At 42.0% G+C, this 18,253-nt stretch overlaps 1 protein-coding gene across 2 annotated transcripts in view; it reads right to left on the bottom strand.

The window, feature by feature from the left end:
* The window catches only part of Pik3ca (phosphatidylinositol-4,5-bisphosphate 3-kinase catalytic subunit alpha), a 97,466-nt gene extending 79,637 nt beyond the window's left edge, over positions 1 to 17,829 (bottom strand). The window contains exon 1 of one of the 2 annotated variants that reach the window (XM_045161199.1): positions 17,772 to 17,829. The gene's annotated coding sequence lies outside the window, so the exon portion shown is untranslated. Of the gene's footprint in view, positions 1 to 17,370; positions 17,472 to 17,771 lie in introns of those variants that run through there. The other variant, XM_045161200.1, reaches the window with a different exon arrangement.
* Between the last annotated feature and the right edge of the window lie 424 nt (positions 17,830 to 18,253).

Below are 18,253 nucleotides of genomic sequence, written 5' to 3'. Positions count from 1 at the left end.
AATTCTTCATATATACGTGTCTGTGTGTGCGTGAGTGCTTGTGTGTTTTGCTGAAGATAGAACTCCAGGCCTCACACATGCTACATAAGCACTCTACCACATAAAACGTTTTGTATGACTGCCTATTTCTATAGGATATGAAATAGTTTACTTGTTAAACACGTAAACTGTTCCAAGTTAGAATGCATTCTGTTACAAATACAATTACTGAGTTACATATAGGTTTAAAGGCCTAAAAATTGCCAGTTTGTTTTCCAAAAGCAGCCTATGGAATTAAACAAGTAAATATCCTTCAACCAAAAGCACTGTTGGAAAACTCCACTTCTTGATTACCTGCTAGATAAAAAAATGTCTCCTTCATGCTTGTATTCTCTGTAGTAAATGAGCCCATCCTCTAAGGTTTTCATTCATTCATCTACAAGAGGCATTGTGGTTTTGAAAATATTTATGTTTTAAAAGTTAAAGAAGCTAGGTAAGGTGGTGCACGCTTTTAATCCCAGCACTAGGGAGGCAGAGGTAGGAGGACTGCCCTGAGTTCAGCCTAAGAGTCCATAGTGAATTCCAAGTCAGCATGGGCTGCAGTGAGGCCCTAACTCCAAAACCAAAAAGTTTAAGAAAAGCATCTGCTGCATTTTTGCAGCATTCTAATCCTGATTTGTATATATTTTCATTTGTTTCTCATTGTATGGTAGGTGGAAAAAGAAAAAGAATAGAGCCAAATGTGATAAATGTTCCCTTCCTGAGTACTTCTAATCTTTTTTTTTTTATTTATTTTATTTTTTTTTTTTTTTTTTTTTTTTATGTAGGATTTCCCTCTAGTCCAGGCTGACCTGGAATTAACTCTGTAGTCTCAGGGTGGCCTTGAATTCACTGCGATCCTCCTACCTCTGCCTCCCAAGTGCTGGGATTAAAGGCGTGTGCCACCACACCCGGCTTTTTTTTTGTTTTTTTTTTTTTTTTTTTTTGAGGTAAGGTTTCACTCTAGTCCAGGCTGACCTGGAACTCACTATGTAGTCTCAGGGTGACCTCAATCTCACGGCAATCCACCTACCTCTGCTTCCCAAGTACTGGGATTAAAGGTATGCACTACCACACCCAGTGTACTTCTATATTTTTTTCTCTTTTTTTATTTTTATTTTTTAGTTTTTTTATTTTTTATTTTGGTTTTTCGAGGCAGGGTCTCACTCTAGCCCAGGCTGACCTGGAATTCACTATGGAGTCTCAGGCTGGCCTCAAACTCAGGGCAATCCTCCTACCTCTGCCTCCTGAGTGCTGGGATTAAAGGCGTGCGCCACCACGCCCAGCTACTCTCTTTTTTTAGTAACAACTTCCATGATCACAAAAAAATATCTCATGCCTCTCCCCACTTTCCCCTTCGAAACTCCACTCTCCATCATATCCCCTCCCCATCTCAATCAGTCTCTCTTTTATTTTGATGTCATGATCTTTTCTTCCTCTTATGATGGTCTGGCGTAGGTAGTGTCAGGCACTGTGAGGTCATGGATATCCAGGCCATTTTGTCTGGAGGCACATGTTGTAAGGAGTCCTATCCTTCCTTTGGCTCTTACATTCTTTCTGCCACCTCTTCCACAATAGATCCTGAGTCTTGGAAGGTGTGATAGAGATATTGCACATACTTCTAATTCTATTTTCTTGCATATTAAGCATTCTCAAAACATGTAAAGTCAATTCTTCTCTTTGTTTCTGATAACTCCTTTATCATGTTTTGAATCCTATTTCCGGAATCTCTGTTCCCTCTGATCAAGTTCACAGTCAGTACACTGCCAATATCCATCTCTTCTGCTACTTCTAGTCTTACAGTGTTTTGATATCTGACAGACCTAGACCTAGCCCAGCTCTCAACCGGGTCTTGGTTATCTACTTAAAGCCATCTTTTGTTTATGGTCCTCCAGGCAGAATTTAGAATTATCCCAAATTCTCAAATTCATTTTTAAAAAAGAATTATGCAGGCTGGAGAGATGTGAAGCCTAAGGATCCAGGTTCTACTCTCCAAATCCCATGTAAGCCAGAAGCACAAAGGTGAGGCACGTGCAAGGTTGCACATGCCCACTAGGTGGCGCAAGCATCTGGCATTCAATTGCAGTAACTGAGGCCCTTGCATGCCAAAATTCTCTCTCTCATCTCTCTGTCTCTGTCTCTCTCTAAAATAAAGAGAGAAAAAGAGAATTACACTATATGTGCAAATCAATGACAAGACTGATACTTGTACTAGCTGAATTCCCATTCAGGAACATGATATGCCCTTCTTCCATGTAACCCATAGAGTTTAATTTTCTTTACTATGACTCACATATTTTTCACCAATATAATGTTTCCTCTTACTTTGTTCATTATTATTTATTTGTTTATTTTGTTTTTTTGAGGTAGGGTTTCGCTTTAGCCCAGGCTGACCTGTAACTCACTATGTAGTCTCAAAGTGGCTTCAAACTCAGTGATCATCCTACCTCAGCCTCCCAAGTGCTAGGATTAAAGGTGTGTGCCACAAAACCTGGCTCTTGTTTTGTTATTTTTAAGGCAGTGGTAATCACCATAGCCCAGGTTGACCTGAAACTCACTCTGCAGCTCAATGTGGCCTTAAGTTCACAATGATCCTCCTACTTTAGCATGAGACTACAAGCATGAGCCACTATGGTGGGCCTCTCTTATTTTTCCATTACAATTTTTACTATCCTAAAGGAGAACTACTGAGTTTTAAGTTTATGTACATGTAGATAATTTCTCAGTTGATTCCTGTGTGTCCCTTAGGAATGAAATTATATCACATCAAAAGTGGGAATTATCCAACTTTTCCTCCAGTATTTATTCCTCTTTAATTCATGTCTTACTGTGTTAAAGCAAACTAATAATTTAGAGCTCAAACAAAATGACAACTACAAATCCAACAGAAGCAAAAATTACAGTATTGTGTTTTTTATGAATCTCAAGTGTAGTAGTTTAAATGAAAATGTCCCACATAGTTTCATGTGTTTGTGATTAAGCCTCGTACTTAGTCCCTGTTAATGGAGCCTATGGAAGGTGACCCCGTGCTAAAGGAAGTGTGTAACTGGGGTGGACCTGGAGGCTTGCTCCACTCAGGGATCACAGCAAGTCCACTCCTTCTCCTTCCTCCCTGCTGCCATGTGATCACATGCGCCGGCTTCTTGTACCGCTTTGTTTTCACCACCATGATGAAATTTCTTCTCAAAACTATAAGCTGGAAACAAACCCTTGTCTTCTATAAACTGTTCCTGGTCAGAAGTTTTGCCTCAACAATGAGAAGGTAATTATGACAACATATGAATTATTCTAATAATGTAAAAAAATATTGTCTGGGGCTGGAGAGATGGCTTAGCGGTTAAGCGCTTGCCTGTGAAGCCGGACCCCGGTTTGAGGCTCGATTCTCCAGGACCCACGTTTGTGCCCATTTTCTTTCTCTCTCTCTCTGCCTCTTTGTCACTTTCAAATAAATAAAAATAAACAAAAAATTTTTTTAAAAAAATATGGTCTCATATACCTAAAACAATCAATTATATGTGTATTCTCTTTTTAGGTTCACATAATCATATGTAAGTTCATTCTTTATTACACGTAGGGATGAGGAGATAGCTCAGCAGTCAAAGATAATTGCTTGCAAAGCCTGCCAGCCCTAGTTTGATTCCCCAGTACCTTTGTAAAGCCAGACATGCAAAGTAGCACATGTTTGTAGAATTCATCTGCAGTGCTAAGAGGCTGTGGTATGCACATACACTTACTCACGCTCTCATAAAAATATAATAAAATATTTTTTAAATAAATGGTTCCCTTCTTATATAATGCACACATACTTCTGTTGTTAATGTACTTTGAAACTGACATAGTAATTGTGTAAATCTGCGCTGGACAAAATGGTTGTGCAATGTGCAGTTATCACTTAATGTGTTTCAGACTGTAGATATTACATCGTATTTTATAAGTATTGACCTTGTATACACCAACTGTTTGTGTGTTGTTCACTCACCATTATAAACTAAAACACAGAGTGTACTGAATAAATGGGAAATAATGTTTAATCACTCAGCTGCTTATTAAACATATACAAAGATTATATTTTCTCCGGCTAAGTTTTGAAATCTCCTTTCAAAAGTATGCTTCATTCCCCAGATGGCTAACTCCTGAGTCACAGCAGATCAACAGAAAAACAGAGTATCAGGAATTACAACCATCTTACACATCTTGTCCTATGAGTATCAGAGTATCGCAATTTTTTCCTCTTGTCTATTCTTCTTTAATTCTGTGGATTTGCCAAAGAAAATATTTCCACCCACATGGGACAACATTTATTTTATGAAGCATCAGGTGAGAATCTGCAAACAACTTTGCCTAGATAGAAGTTGAAAGGCCAGAAGAGTAAAAATGTAAATATCGTGACAAGGTAGATGTATGTTATGCTCATTTCCTTCTGTGATATTCAATCCCTTCATGCAAGCTCCCAGTTTATATTCCATCAGAACTGTTACAGGAGTAGTTCTTGGGCCCTTGTAAGGAGAACTGTGTATACAGGTGAGTATAAGGCCACAGCTACAAACTATGGGGGACCAACAAAACTGCCCAACACACTGAAGCCACATTTTTCTCTTCCAAGATTAAATTACTACCTCTCTGGTTGAGCAGGAAGGACTGTATCAGAGGCCATGTAGTACATATGCCTGAGGGGGAAAAAAATCACAACACTCAGAAGCAAAAAAAAAATAATAAAAATAATAAAAAAGGGGCTGGAGAGATGGCTTAGCGGTTAAGCGCTTGCCTGTGAAGCCTAAGGACCCCGGTTCGAGGCTCGCTTCCCCAGGTCCCACGTTAGCCAGATGCACAAGGGGGCGCACGCGTCTGGAGTTCATTTGCAGAGGCTGGAAGCCCTGGCGCACCCATTCTCTCTCTCTCCCTCTATCTGTCTTTCTCTCTGTGTCTGTCGCTCTCAAATAAATAAATAAATAAAATAATAATAATAAAAAAAATACTGGGAGACAGGTACAACATTTAGTTCATTATTTTATCACAGTTTTGTTTCACTGAGATAATTTCATGCAAATCAGATGTGATGAGATTCCCTTGTCCTGATTAAGTGTGGAAATTCAGTCTCCTAATTTTCAAAAAGTGGAACTACCACATGTGTACTGGGAAATAATGTATCAAGTCCACAATATTTCTCTTCCTCACATTCATGGTAAAGTTTAAGTTTGAGGAAATTCAAAAATATACTCAATAGGACATATAGGAAAATCAAGGTTTTCCCAGACTTTAGCTACAATTCCTTATGATGCCATTAAAAGTTCTGGTTTGTTTGTTTGTTTTTTGAGGCAGAATCTTGCTATGCATACGAGGATGGCCTTGAACTTGTGATCCTCCTGCCCCACTCTTCCAAGAGCTGGAATCACAGGTGTTCATGACCACACCCAGCTCGTGCTAAGTTCAATTCCTAGATTAGCTGTAATGCCTTAGTATGGAAATAGACTTGAATCAGTGCTAGAGTAGCCTGAAGTCACACTGCTCACTGCACACTGCAGCCCCCAAAGACTAAATTCTGTGGTTTTATGCATTACAGATATTTGGGGATTAAGCTGGGGAGATGGTTCAGTGAGTAAAAGAGCTAGCACCCATGCACAAAGCTAGGCATGGCTGCCTCACCTGTAAACCCAGACTGAGGGGAACAGAGAGAAAAGAGTCATTGAGCTTGTTGACCAGTCTACCAAACACCAGGGAGCTCCAAGGTCAGTAAGTGAACCTGTCTCAGGGAAATAAGGCAGATGAGCAATAGAGGATGACACCTGACATCTTCCTCTCACCTCTCTATCAGTTATGTACATCTGTATACACACATGCATACATCAAACATACACACACGTGCACACACACATTTGGGAGCAAGCACAATAAAAACCCATTTTTAAACACACTAACAGTGAGTATTCTTGAGTAATTATGGCAAACTTTCTGAAGCAGCCATCATGTAAAGCAGTAACAACATACGTAGTTTTAAAAGCATGCAGGTTTTCTTACTACCCTGGTTTATGAGAGCCACAGAAAGGGAATTAGCACTAGTTACTGTACATGCCCATCAAGAGCAGGTCAGCCAAAACAGCTAAAAAAGGCAGAGGTAAGAAGATAAAAGATGTATGTTTACCATAAACTTAGCTATGAGTAATCGTCTCTTTTGACAGTGAGCCAACAGCAAGACTAAAACCAGGGAGATGAGGTCATAGGGCAGCAGGGGATTAAAGGAAAAGAGATTAAACTCATGGAACTAAGTCAAAACTCATGGCTGCGTTCCTTGTTTTCATGTAAGTGACTAGTAAAGTTTAGTGCCCAGCCCGTGCACACTAATCATGTGCTTACAAGATGAAGCGTTCAATGAAGACATAGTAGCAAGCAGAATGAACTAGTGAGCCCAAGCAGTCCAGAGGACATGACAACTGCAGAAAAGCCAAGCCACATCCAGAACAACAGGACACAACTCCTCTTTAACATGAAGACAGGCAACACCCAGATGTACAAACAAGTGCCCCTTCAATGGCAGTGCTGAGCAGGTATGTCCTGGAACTCTGAAAGTCTAGGAGCAGACAGAAAATCAAGAAACCCACTAACTAATTCAACCCCTTCTACCCATTAATTCTTTACTTCTGTCAGGCTGAATTTCCATGTAATAATTATTCTAAAGATTGGGTACAAAATTCAATTCAGATTACTAGCACTAGAATAAGTTTTAAAAGTTTCAATAGAACAGAAAGTACAGTGTCTACTTGACAGCAAGCAACCTTGCTATGCACTGTGCACAGACTAGATCTATTATTAAATTCCTAGACAGACAGAATTCAAGTTACTGCACAATGTTAAAGCTCCAAATCAGGCCTGTAGACACGACGTGAGCCTCACACTCAAAGAGCTCAGGGCAGTCCTGGGGCACTCCTGCGTGCCAGGCACTCCTAAATGCTTATGTGTGTTACCCTCTTCATCTTTATCACAATATTATCATGCAGGCAGTTCTTAGCCTGCTTTTTCAACTGAGAATACTTAACCTACACAGGCTAGGTGACTTCCCGGAGCTGTAAGAGCAGGATGTCATTGCTCTGGTGTACTCAGGAGAAGGAAAGGGAAGAGCTGGAGTCATGCTAAAATTGGCCTTGACTTCACTTATCCTTCAGTGCTGACAAGTTACCCACCCCAATTTTGGTTGAGGAAAACATTATTTGCAAGAGGAGTGTGCTAAGCTGTGCATTAGCAGTTGCACAGGAGCTGTATTTTCTCGGGTTTTATTTTTTGGTTTTTTGAGGTAGGGTCTCATTCTAGCCCAGGCTGACCTTAGCTTTACAGTCACAGAAGCTTTATTTAAAATGACTTGGAAACCTGGAGTACTACAATACACTCAGAAAGCTGAAAGAGAGTCATTTCTAGTGAAGAAAAAACTAGTCTCTACACTGTAGAGTTCCTAATACTCTAAAGTGCTTTGAGTCTCACTACCATTAGTAAATACCAAGACTGCTTTGAACAAGTCATGTTCAACTTTCACAGATAGCACAGAATTAGAAAAAGTAAGGCAAAAGACACTGTTGAACACTTTGGGATGCTGCCTCTGAGATTCTCAACTGCATATAATGACAGCCACTACACTTAAAACAAACAAAAAACAACAACAATAACAAAAAAAAAAACAATTGGACTGGAGGCCCAATCCATGGAGGAAACACATCCCTGGTACTGAAAACTTAAAACAGGGGTAGTCATGAGCCCTAGGGGTGTAACATCTGCTGATGTCTGGAAAAATGTATAAACTATGCTTATCAAACTACCCAGTAAGCACTTCTCTTAATATTTATACCCTTATATTACGCTACTCTCACTTTCGGTAGAGAATCTTCGCTTTTCAGATAGCAGTGACTTTGGGATGACTCAGAAGGTATCATAGTGCTGGAAAGAAATGATTGGAATACTGAGTAACATCTCGATCACGCCTCCCAAGGCTCAGGGTCTAATGCAGAAGAAGTGGCGGAAAGAATGTAAGAGCCAAAGGAAGGGTAGGACTCCTTACAACGTGCTCCCTCCAGAGATAAAATGGCCTGGATATCCATGACCTCATAGTGCCTGACACTACCTACACAAGACCATCATAAGAGGAGAAAAAAATCATGACATCAAAATAAAAGAGAGACTGATTGAGATGAGGAGGGGATATGATGGAGAATGGAATTTCAAGAGGGAAAGTGGGGACAGGGAGGGAGGGTATTACCATGGGATACTTTTTATAATCATGGAAATGTTAATAAAAATTGAGAAAAATAATAAATTTAAAAAAAAAACCTCTGGGCTGGAGAGATGGCTTAGTGGGTAAGCACTTGCTTGTAAAGCCTAAAGACCCCAGTTCGAGGCCCAATTCCCCAGGACCCATGTCAGCCAGATGCACAAGGGGGTACACCTGTCTGGAGTTCATTTGCCGTGGCTGGAAGCCCTGGCATGCTCACTCTCTCTCTCTCTCTCTCTCTCTCTGCCTCTTTTTCTATCACTTACAAATAAATAAATAAATAAATAAAATAAACAAAATAAATTTAAAAACTTTACAATGATGCTACTATTAATACAATTCTCTCTTGCTGCCATTACATATAGTTTTATTTCAGATTGCAATTTTTTATTTATTTATTTTATTTTTTGAGGTAGGGTCTCACTCTGGCCCAGGCTGACCTGGAATTAACTATGCAGTCTCAGAGTGGCCTCGAATTTATGGCAATCCTCCTACCACTGCCTCCCAAGTGCTGGGATTTAAGGTGCATGCCACCAAACCTGACCTGGAATTTATTTTTAGTTATTTATTTGAGAGAGAAGGAGACAAAGAGAGTGAGCATGTGTGTGCCAGGACCTCCTATCACTGTAAACAAACTCCAGATGCATGTGCCACTTTGTGCTTCTGGCTTCATGTGGGTACTGGCAAATCAAACTTGAGCCATAAGGCTTTGCAAGCAAGTGCCTTTAACCATTGAGCCATCTGTCCAGTCCCCACATTGGATTTTTTTTTCCTTGAGTAGAGTCTCACTCTAGTCCAAGTTGACCTCACACTCACTCTGTAGTCCCAGGCTGGCTTTGAACTCATGGCAGTTCTCCTACCTCTGCCTCTCGTGTACTAAGATTAAGAGGGAGCCATCACACCCAGGTTAGAATTTTTAATTAAGTTCAAATTTCAGTATTTGCCCCCCAATTTTCCCATCAATGGGCTTTATATTTGATTATGCAGTCTATGCATTTTATTCATAACAGTAGCTAATTTGGCAAAAAAAAAAAAAAAAAAAACCTCCAAGGTTTTTGATGTTGCCAACAAGTTAGCCTCCAAAGGAGGGAAATACAATTCATTCCCTTTTAGGTTAAAGACAGTGAACTGTTTTGAAATACAATAGCACTTTCAGGTCTCAACTTGTATTAAGTCCATCATGAAAAGTACTTGGAAAAGCAAGAGCTCTCCAAGAAAAATAAGCCACAGAGACCTGCTTAGTTTGCTGAAAAGTAAGAATGGACTCACAACAAGCCCAAATAATAATATCTCATTACCCAGCGGGTTGCTGGTTACAAACATTCATAAGAAAGTAATGTGAACATGAATAGAACCAACAAATCAATTGCAAAAACGTCATTGCTTTCTGACTGAGAGAGGCAGTGATTTTTGTCACCTTTCCATGATTGTGCAAAACTGAGGACAGACCAAGAAAAAAAGAACTTACTGTGTCTCTTGAATTAGGCTTCTAAAGATTGGAATGAATTTTCTAAAGTCTGCCTAGTGGGATGGCTTACCAAGAGAAATTATTGATCATAGTTTCCTAGAAGTTCTTAAACAAGAAAGACGATGTCCAGTGGTTACTAGGGTGCTGGACCACAGTGCTGGTTTCACATACTACTGCCCAGGATACCTGAGGCTCTGGTGCCAGCACGGGACCATACCTGCCTATCAGAGCCCCAAAGGGAAGGAGGGGGAAGACAGGAAAGAGAGAAAGAAAAGAGGGGAGAGGAGAATAAGGGAGGGGAGGGGAGACAAGAGGAGCAAAGCCTTTCACTAACCCCCCATCCCCATGGCAGCTTTTCTCTGCTATAGAATTTCATAGAAAAGCTTTCAAATGTATGTCCAAATTTACAGACAGAGATTTTAGCTTTTGAAACTGTAAGGGACTCTGTCATGGCTTACTTCCTAGTCTCTGAAATCACAAACAAACTTGGAGAAGTAGGAATCTCAGTTTGGAAATCCTAAAGAGCCAGAGAAGCTTTTCATACTAAGAGTAAGTGCTCTGAAAGGTCAAGGTCAAGGTCAGAGAGGAAGTGCATAGCTGAATGCAGACCTGGGAAGTTCAGGTAACTGATATGACCCTGCTTTCTTCAGGATAGTCACAGCTTCTGAAACTATCAATGATTAAAACTGTCTCCAAAACTCAAAAGCAATGTGCAACTAGTTAACAAATTATACAGTGTTTCTTATACTTCAAATCAACACCGAATAAGTGACCCAAGATTGGTAGACAGAAATACAAACAAAAGAACTTTGATTTCTGTGGTAGTTTGAATGAATGTATGCTCCCATAGACTCAGTATCTGTTTGTTTGTTTGTTTGGTTGGTTGGTTGGTTTTGGTTTTTTCAAGGTAGGGTCTTGCTCTAGCCCAGGCTCACCAGGGTGGTCTCAAAGTTATGGATCAAAGGTGTGTGCGCCTCAGGCATTTTTGATTAAACTTCCTACTTGAGTCCTAGCAGGCAGATACTAGATAGGGTGGGTGGATGGGACTGGGGGCATGCACATCCTGGAGTGCAGCCCTACAGTGAGTTCAGGGGTGGATATTCAGACCAGCCCTACTAGATGTGTTCAGAGCAGTTTGAGCTCTGGTACTCTGATCTGCTGGTGTTGGTATTTGTAGGTGCTTTTGTCAGCTTGGATCTTTGGAAGTAAGCAGCTTCTTCAACCACGGATGGAGTGTTTCCTGGCTTTTGTAAGCCTTAAATAAACCCCTTTCTCCCTCAAGCTGACTGGATGTTTGTCACAGCAACAAGGAGCTAACTGCAACAATTTCTAAGTAGAATTCTATTTTAAAAATCAATGCTTACTGATCACATATATTAAGGCACTTGCAAGGTGCTGAAAATGCAAGGTGCTATTAACATACCTTATGATTCTCTTCACAGTATGTCCTTCCATTTCCCCAGGACTTGATGGGACAGACACATTTCTCTATTGGGTCTTAGTAACACCTGCCTGCTTAGACTTCTTTGGTATCTACTAAGCAAATAAAAATCCATAGTGTACTTTTTTAGATCTTTTTTTTTAATATCACATTCCGTTCAGGTGGCAAAGCAAACCTTAATACAATGAGTGTTTGTTGCAGCTGCAATCATAAGCTGAAAGTTACCAGAACTTAACTACTCATAAATGGGGGCAATTTATATAAACTGTCATGCTATCAAAATGACATAAAACAAAGAAGTATTTAATATTTAATTGCAAAGCCAAATATAAAACATTATTTTTTGTTGGTTTTTTCAAGGTTAGCTCTCACCGTAGCCCAGGCTAACCTGGAATTCACTATGTACTCCCAAGCTGGCCTCAGATTCATGGCGATCCTCCTATCTCTGCCTCCTGAGTGCTGGGATTTAAGGCATGTGCCACTTATGCTTTGCTAAAACATTAGTGTATTGTATATGATATGTTTACATTTTTTTCTTGAAGGATTTTTATGAAAGTTTTGGGCTCATTTAAATTACCTCCTTAACATAAGTTAGTTAGCAAGCAACACATTACAGTTCCTAATTCTATTCTTGAGGGGGGAAAAAAGGACAAAAATTGTTATCATCTGTCCTCAGCAGGCATACACAGTAGCATGTGGGTATGTCACACAATCTCTAGGACATTAAGAAGAACTAATACTTAGCCAGATAGCCTCACTTTAGGATATCCTACCTTTGAGGGACAAGACAGGTATAAAACATCGCTTTTATTATAAGCTAAAAACCTCGTGATTACAGTAATGTAACTTTAAGCCCCTAAACAGAGTAGGTGGGGAGTGTTGGAAAGAACACCAATAACTCATCCTGATTCATTTACTAAGTAGTTAAATTTGAGTAGAGACACAGCAACAAAAGACTGCTAGCGTGTCTAATATGGAATTTTCTGAATGATGAGCTCTCCACCCCTTCCTCTGAATCCTTGCACACCACTGCTATCTTGGATTTGTATCCCAACACCTCAGTTTCTCCTAACCATGGTTTTAATTTTTATTCCATGACTTCTTTGTAGTTAATGTGTGTGTACTTTTATCAGGCACTGTGCTAACTGCTTTATACATGTTACCTCATATATATATATACATGGGGTGTGTGTATGTGCATGCGCACATTCGCGCCAGGGTCTCCTACTGCAGCAAATAAATGTTTGTCTGGCTTTATATGGGCAATTAGGGAATTGAACCTGGACCAGCAGGCTTTGCAAGCAAGCACCTTTTACTACTGAGCCATCTCCCCAGTGGACCCCATTAACTTTTTCTAAAAAGAACCCTTGTAAAATTTACAATTTAGACATAACCCTAAGGAGGCGCATAGGCCAGTACATTTAGTTTACAGAGAAATGAGACTGTTAACAAGAAACTTCAGCCAGGCATTATTATATTGTGTGTAAGGGTACTCCAACGTTACCAAATAAATAATTGTAAAATCACTACAACAAATGGAGAAACAGGCTGTTAAATGAAAATAACATCTTCAGGGCTGGGGAGATGTCTCAGAAGTTAAGGCAGTTGCCTGCAAAGCCCAAGGACTCAGGTTCAATTCCCCAGAACCCACAAAAAGATGCACAAGGTGGCACATGTGCCTGGAGTTCCTTTGCAGTGGCTGGAAGCCCATTCTCTCTGTGTATCTCTCCTCTATCTCTATCTGCTTGCAAATAAATAAATAAAATATTTTTAAAGAAAAAAGAAAAAGAAAAGAAGCCGGGCATGGTGGTGCACACCTTTAGCACTCGGGAGGCAGAGATAGAAGGATCACCGTTGAGTTCAAGACCACCCTGAGACTCCATAGTGAATTCCAGGTCAGCCTGGGCCAGAGTGAGACCCTACCTCGAAAAACCAAAAGAAAAAAAAAAGAAAAAGAAAAAGAAAAAGAACAGAACACCTTCAGTCCATTTGTACCTTCACAGTGGGAACATTTTTTTATGCCTATATATCCTCTGGAATTGGTCCTAACAAGATCCTTTTTTCCTATATTTCCTTATACCTGGAAACTATGGTTCCTACATCTAGTCTCAGGGTCTTTGGTAAATCACTCCTCATTTAATCTCTTCTCTGTTTTTGGATGATCAAGTCTGATATGCTTAACTTTGGGATGATGTAACATCCTCACTTTGGACTCCTCTCCCCTGTATTACACACATATTACTAGCTTGGCACTTGCTATCTTGTCAAGTTAAAATTGACAGGCAAAATTATGTCTCATTCAAGTTGACCAATACTTGGGCATTGGGCAGTAAGTAGAATGGGATTCTGGGAAAATGAAACCAAAAGCCACAATGATGTTGGTCCCTAGTTATACCAGCAGCCAGCACAGTGGAAAATGGAACTTATTCCAGAAACGGTGTTCTTCATCTCAGAAAAATCCACTCATTACATCTAAAATCTCAAAAAGTGAAAGGAAATAACATTAAGTACTTGATACAGTCAAGAACCCACCTGTATCTACATTATCTCACTAAACGCAACAACTATACTGCAGCAATTACCTCACTGTGCAGACCAGGAAATCTGTACAAAGTAACTGCCAGTAAGTTTTCCAGCCATGTTTTGAACACATCAGATGTCAAAACTAATAGTACTGCTAAGAACTGTAAGGCTAAATCACAAAGGACCATGCTAAACATTTGGCACAGTCCCTCTGTGTTACAGAAAAGGATTACACCCCAAGAGTTAAGACCTTCCCAAAGACACAATATTTAGAGAAAAGGGAGATCTGAATTTAGGTGCCTGGGTCTCTTGTGTACATGTCTGAAATGGAGTGTCACTTGATATAATTTACAACATCTCAAATGTCTCCAAATGAAATTCATGTATGGCAATTACAAGGAGGATGTCCATTTTTAGTGGACAAAACTATGTATTTAATAAGAACAAAAACTTAAATGATACATATGAATCATTATCATGTCTTCAAAACATTTATTCAGTCAGTTGTCTACACTAGCAATGATTGGTTATAAAAGCACACACAAGTGTATATATATCTGATAGAGTCCCCACCTCCATGGAATTTACATCCTGGTGGAGGACACAGACAATCACAATGTGTGGAGGAAATGCTATGGCAGTGGGAGTCCAAGATGCCATGGGAACAGGAAGCAGGGACACCTAAACCAGACCGCACTTGCAAAGAAGCCATGTGAGACAGTTGGGGAAGGAAAACTGAACGCACCAATGCTTCAGGAAGTGCAAACAGCATTTACACATGAGAGCAAGGGAAGGTCACAGAGTAGGAGGAAGGAGAAATGAACCTGGAGAGACAGCCAAGGACCAAATCAGACCAGGCTTTACAATTCTGCCCATGAGAATCACATGAGCTACAAAACAAAGCCAGCAAAACAAAAGTCTAAGCTCATGGCAAACCGAAGTGTGAGGAGCCCCCAGCACTGGGTTCTTTTTAATGCTTCCTAGATGATTCTATGTGTAGCAGGACTGCTGGCTACCATGAAACTTAAAAATCGGTGTGGGCACTCTGAGAGGAAGTGGAGGGAGGCAGGAGATCTCTATTCCAACCAGAGGGGGTTCTAAGACCCTATCTCAAAGAAACGAAACAAACAAGAAAACCCTACTCAAACAAAAACCTGGAATAAACACACAAGATTTATACTGAGCTTCTTTGAGCTCTGTTAAAAATTAGCTCTAGGGGCTGGAGAGATGGCTTAGTGGTTAAGCGCTTGCCTATGAAGCCTAAGGACCCCGGTTTAAGGCTCGATTCCCCAGGATCCATGTTAGCCAGATGCACAATGGGGCACATGCATCTGGAGTTCATTTGCAGTGGCTGGAGGCCCTGGTGCAAACATTGTCTGTCTGTCTGTCTCTCTCTCTCTGTCGCTCTTAAATAAATAAATAAAAAGAAAAATAAATATTTAAAAATGAGCTCTAGGGCTGGAGAGAGATGGCTTAGTGGTTAAGGTGCTTGCCTGGAAAGCCAAAGGACCTCAGTTCAAGTCCCCAGTGCCCACATTAGCCAGATGCACAAGGTGGCGCATGCATCTGGAGTTCTTTTGAAGTGGCTGGAGGCCCTAGTGTGCCCATTCTCTGTCTCTCTCTCTCTCACTTTGCTTCCTTCCCTTTCTCAAAAAAAATAAAAATATTTTTTTTAAATGAGCTCTAAGTGGGAACAGATTAGAAGTAGCCAGACAGCCTCATATGAATGAGTCTGTCTGTCTTCAGATGAGGACGTCATTTCCTAGAGAGAGTAACAGTGCTCAGTCAATAGACTTCTATAGTTCAAGAGAAATAATACTTTAAAACATCTATTTGACAGTACCAACAAAGTATCAACTACGGCTGTGTGATGGGTGTTTCTAAAGCTGAATACTTTTTTAAAGCTCACTGGAAGGTAAACCTACATTTCACTTAAAGATATCCCCTACTTTGGAATTCAAGAATAGAATAATAAGATAGAGAAATGAGCCTTTTAATGCTGCTCTAGCTGCTGAAGAGATCAAAGCGATTGTTTGCTCTCTTCAAATAAACAGATCAACAGAGCAACTGCTCTGTATGTGATAACTACAACCAGTTAAGATTGCTAGTCAGCGAAGGGGGGTTGGACACGAAGCTGTCTCAGCAAAGTGTTTTTTTTTTTTTAAGTATCTACTTCATAAGAATTTTCAAGTTTTTTTTTTTTTTTTTTTTCAGGGAGTACTGATTTGGGATTGAGAGGATCTTACTTATCATGACAGGAAGGAAGCCCCGCTCTACCCAGACCCAGGCAGGGTCACTGCGCTTGTACTGTCCCCCCCCCACACACACACACAAAATTCTGAGAATATACACTTCCATGCACTAATTTTTCAGCTTCAGCACACTGCTTGTATTTAAGGACAACTCTTTAATGCTACATACAATTTCCTTAAATTTAAAAAACCCTAGATAAGTAAAATCAATGTTCTCCATTTGTGTTCACTTCTCAGATTACCACGTTGACAGCAGTGTTTTCAAGCTTTATGCTCAGTCACCCATAAAATGTCAACCTCTGTTACTTATTTCCCTCACCAGGCTCTGATGTGGTGTGATGATTTCTTTGAATCATCCATTTTGTTACTTAAATAGGAAGGTACTATTTTTTAAGGCACTATTTTGAAACATGCACAACTTAAAAAAAAAAGTTAAAAGTGAAAATTTACTTCTTTTTATCCGCTTCAACAAAATCCCAAAATAAGAGATGAAAAAAACTTAAAACAAAACACAAACACCAACTGCCCCCCCCCAACGATTCTCTCGAGATAATTTTGGCTGATGACACTGCAGAACAGTTAATCTGATAATTAAAATTTTCCAGAACACGTGACGTTCAGATGGACATCTAAGCTACACAGACCAGAATCCAGCGCTTTAGTTAAAAAAGAAAACAAAAGAAAAGAACAACTTGCAACTTGAATACACAGACATGTTAACAAAATTCTTCAACTGCAGTTACTTTGAGAGATAACTCCTCAAGACGCTGTGTTCTGATGTATCCAAACTAATTCTGCCACACAGTACCTTTTTTAACCACAGCACTTTTCAGGTAATCAACAAGACCAAGCACGTAAACTCCCGGCAGCACGCGATGTAAACAAAACCCGAAAAGACGCTAGCTCCCATTACTGCCCAAAGTGGTTCAAAAGTTGGAGTTAAAAAAAAAAAAAAGACGAGACTTGGGTGACGTGGAATTTTCTCGACCACGTTTCCTAGGGGTGCTCCCTTGGCCTCACATACCCTGAACCCGCGAGCCCCGAGCCCCGCGTGCACACAGGCGCAGTGGTGGAATGAGGACGCTTCCCGGAGATACGATCACAACTCCCATTCATTAAAGAACACGCACCGAGCTCTACAAAGCCAGCGCCTCCCCCCCCAACCTCACCCACCCACCCACCCACCCCGCTTTGTTGGCTCCCCTCGCTCTTTATTTAGCTACGTAAACAGCTCCCCACTCACTGACATCTCAGCAAACAGCTTCCGATCCCCGAAGTCCCCATCGCCACTCTTCCCGGAGCATCCCAAAATGAACCCCGGGGAAGCCGCGGCGGTCAGGACAGCCCCGGCAGCTCGGCTGCTTGTTTACACAGCCCGATCGTGGGCGCGACCCCGGGTCTGGTCTGCTGTACCCACCCGAGCCACGACCCAGGAGCCCATGCCAAGACCGGAGTGCAGACGCGAGTGCTACGAGCCCACGTCCCGGGTGTATGAATGAAACCCCACGGCGTCGTTCCAAAGGGGGAGGAAGAAAATACAAAACAAAACACAAGACAGGCAGGGAGGAGGAAGCCTGGGTCGTGGGGCGGGGTGAAGGGGGGGGGGAGGAGCGGCTGTCCCCGGGGCCTCGACCCGGGGCCGTGGGAACCCGGTGGGAGAAGACACGCGCACACAGGGCCGCGGGGAGAGCGCGGGGTCCCGGTGGGAGCGGCCCTCGGCGTGCACGCTCTTCTCCCGGGGCCAGCCGCGCCCGGCGTGGACGTGATGGTGGAAGGGGGACAGCGAGGGACCCGCGCCCAGCCCCGAGCTCTACTCACGTCGCGCTGCTCCAGGCTGCGCCGCTCCAGCCGCATCGGGTCCCGGCCGCGCGCGGGCGGCGGCGGCGGCGGCGGCGGCGGGGCCGAGGGAGAGGACTGCGGGCACAGCGGACGCCGCCTGCCGGGCCCTCTCCCCCGGCGCTCCGGAGCGGCCCGGCCCCGGGGCCCGGAGCCCTGCCTCGCCGGCCGCCCCAGCCCCAAAGCCCCAGCGGCCGCGGCGCTAGCAGCGGCGGCGGCGGCGGCAGCCCGAGCCCTCCGCCGCGGCACCGGAACTGCCGCTCCCGCGCCTTCGCGGTGCAACCCCCCCTCCCCGCCCCCGGCTCTGCTCTAACCAAGACCCTTTTTTTTTTTTTTTCCCCCTCTTTTTTTTTTTCTTCCCTTTTGTTTCCAGAATAAACTTTATTGGTCTCTCTTTCCGCTCACATCGTGTAAACAAACAACGAACTCTTCCCCACCCCCTCGACTCCCCCCGACAGGGGCAG

This window comes from Jaculus jaculus, chromosome 11, assembly GCF_020740685.1.
Source record: "Jaculus jaculus isolate mJacJac1 chromosome 11, mJacJac1.mat.Y.cur, whole genome shotgun sequence".
Taxonomy (NCBI): domain Eukaryota; kingdom Metazoa; phylum Chordata; class Mammalia; order Rodentia; family Dipodidae; genus Jaculus; species Jaculus jaculus.
This window is presented reverse-complemented; position numbering and strand designations above follow the sequence as displayed.